The following is a 2,962-nucleotide window of genomic DNA, read 5'->3' on the forward strand; positions in this document are numbered from 1 at the left end:
ATATCCAGAGGAATAACATTTTAATATAGATTCTTACAAATATTTGAACGTGACTTGATTCACTCTCTCTTTCTCCCGTTGAACATTGTAGGTTTAAAGATACTATCTGAGATGAAGATAATTTTACTTGGAACACTCTTTAGTGTTAGACCCCAAGATTGTCATCCTTCTGGTTTCTTGGTTAATGTTTTCAGCTAACAATTAAGATAATCCACTCCTCCTCAGTTTAGATAACCATTTGCCAGTGAGAAAAGTAAGAAGACTTTTGGCATCTGAAGGTTTCCTGGAATTGGATTATGTTTAAAGCCACAACTTTGGGTCCCATGGGAAGCATAAATACTCAGTACCACTGCAGTCTGCAAATAGGCAGGCAGAGCAAAAGGTTCTCCATGGAATCTGAAATATGTGGCTCTGTCCTTAGTCCATGGAAACTTTAAGCACAAGAAACACTAAGAAATGGGCCACCAAAGTGGTCTTTCCTTTTATGTTCTAGTTCTCTTTGTTCCACTTCTGCTTACTAAATGTTCCACTGATGTGTATTTTCCTTAAAAATTTTCTTTGCTATTGTTGCACAAACATGCTAACAGCAATTAAAGAACTTTGTTTAACAGAGAAAAATTTATTTACAACCCCACCACCCTGAAAATTTATTTTTTGAGTTCTTCTGGGACCCTGGCCAATGCCTTTGAATCTAGGGCAGAAGGCCTCTGGAGGAGAGGGAACCACACAGAAAGGACAGTGGAATAATTGTAATTTCTGAAATGTAATTTACAAGTTGGTACTCTCCCAGAGGCACTGAAAGGACATTCGCGCCCTTTGGAACTGACTGAGGCAGTTTGGTTTTTCAGAGCAGCTGTCTCAGTGAACTCTCCCCAGGCGCAACCACCTACTGCCCGTTTCCCTTTTTGTCTTCTAAAGCCCTGGCGTATGAGGATGTGGCAGCTGGAACAAAGTTGAGCTCCACTGACACAGGAAGCAGCTCGTGGCTGGACAGGTGCCTGGATGCAGCTGAATGGGGACACAAACCCAGGCCTTAGCAAGGAAGCAGCTGTCACTCAAAGCACCCAGTTCAATGTCACCACTTTGCTTCTTTCCTTATTCTAAATGTCTTGACTGCTTCAGGAAGGTAACATGAGCAGTGGGGGCACAACCCAACTGTCTTAACCTTGTAGTTTGGGTACCTCTTTAGGAAGGGGGGAAAGAAGTGGGAAGTAAACTAACATTTATTTAATGCACCCCACACTTGTGCGAGGCACTTTATTTATATATATACTGCAAAAGGGGGTGATGAAGATCACCGCCTGGGTTTGAGCCACACTGTCAGCACAGATTTCAGCAAGTCATTTAACCTCTCCATGCCTCATGTTTCTTCCGTTACAATAACAATTCCTATGTCACAGTAGAATTATGAGGATTAAATCAATTATTATTTGTAAAAGCACTTAGGATGGTGCCCGGAAGTTAGTAAGTGCTACATACATGTTTGCCATTATTATCTTTATTAGTTAATTTTAACGCAGTCCTGCTTATCCTCTTCCAATTGAGGAAACCGAGGCTCATGGGGATTAAGTCAATTACTGGAGATGGCAGAGCTGGAGACCAAACTCAGATTTATATGGCTGCAATGTTTTCTTCCCAGAACATGACTGGGCCTGCTCAGTGCTATCGAATTCCCCCTCCTGTTTGCCAGCCCAGAGTTCAGTTTATCAGCCTCCTCTTTGTACAGACAAGGCCAAAATCCTTTAAGACTGAAGCTTGGTCTTTAATGCCCCATTCCGCCCACCCATGCAGTTATATCAGTACCTGGAAAAATATCAAAGGTTAACATTGGGGGTGGGGAGGGGGAGAAACTGCCCCCCTGCTGTGGTTGCCTTCTGATGTTGCCTCTGTTCCCCCTGACCATCAGAATGTAGGGGACAACCATAACTAAATAAAATATGCAGGCCAGCTGGACTCTTACAGCCTGGTGGGCTTAGGGGAGCTGTTGGTCTCCTAGGGCAGTGCTATCTAGCAGAAATAAAACACCAGGCACATATGTAATTTAAAATTTCCAATAGCTACTAAAAAAAAAAAGCAAAGGTGAAATTATTCTTAATGGTATTTAACCTAATATATCCAAAACATTATCTTTTCAACCTGTACTCAATATAAAAATTGACATATTTTGCATTTTTTTTTGCATTAAGTGTTAAACATGTAATGTATTTTATACACAGAGCCCTAGAGTACAACAGACCTCAACAAGACAGTTGGATTCAAGTCCTCGAAGAACCATCTTTATTTATAACAGCGACTTTATACATCTAAACAGTCTCTTGTCCCCATTTTCTTCCACCATGGACAGATGGAAAGAAATGGCTGAAGGAGTAAAGAAGTCGTTTTTTGCCTGAATTCCCGACGATGAGGGTAGTGTTTGAGGGCAGCACACATCTCTTGTGTCCTCATTGAGCGTTTGTGACAATCTGCACGGCTCTCTTTCTCACCGTGTGGGGTCTGGCACGATAATGGGGAACATTTCAGATTCTGGAAGGTTCTTGGACCCTGACAAAGTCCTTTTTTGTGCCTTGTGTCCATAGGGACGATGTGGCCTCCACTGACGACAGCGCTTCTGGAGGGGACAGCAGGCCCAACAGCCAAGCAGAGCCCTGGCAGGGCTCTGATTTCCTGGACCGGATGGCGGGCCGGACCCCGGAGCCCCGCGGGGCGCTGGCCGGGCACAGGATGCACGACTCGGCTGCGCATCCCGGGCACCCGCCCGCGCTCGGCCCGCGGCGCAGCTGCTGCAGATCCTCCGGGGCCGCCGCCTCCTCCGGCGCCTGGAAACGGCAGGACTCTCCCCGCCCCCGGCCCCGCGTCCTCCTCCTGCAGGGGCCGCGGGGCGGAGTCGCCCATCTGTCATCCGAGACGCCCCACGTGGGTCGGTCGGGGGTTGAAGGGAGGGAGAAAAGGCAGAGGCGTCGAG

The sequence above is a fragment of the Choloepus didactylus genome, chromosome 18 (assembly GCF_015220235.1).
Source record: "Choloepus didactylus isolate mChoDid1 chromosome 18, mChoDid1.pri, whole genome shotgun sequence".
Classification (NCBI taxonomy): domain Eukaryota; kingdom Metazoa; phylum Chordata; class Mammalia; order Pilosa; family Megalonychidae; genus Choloepus; species Choloepus didactylus.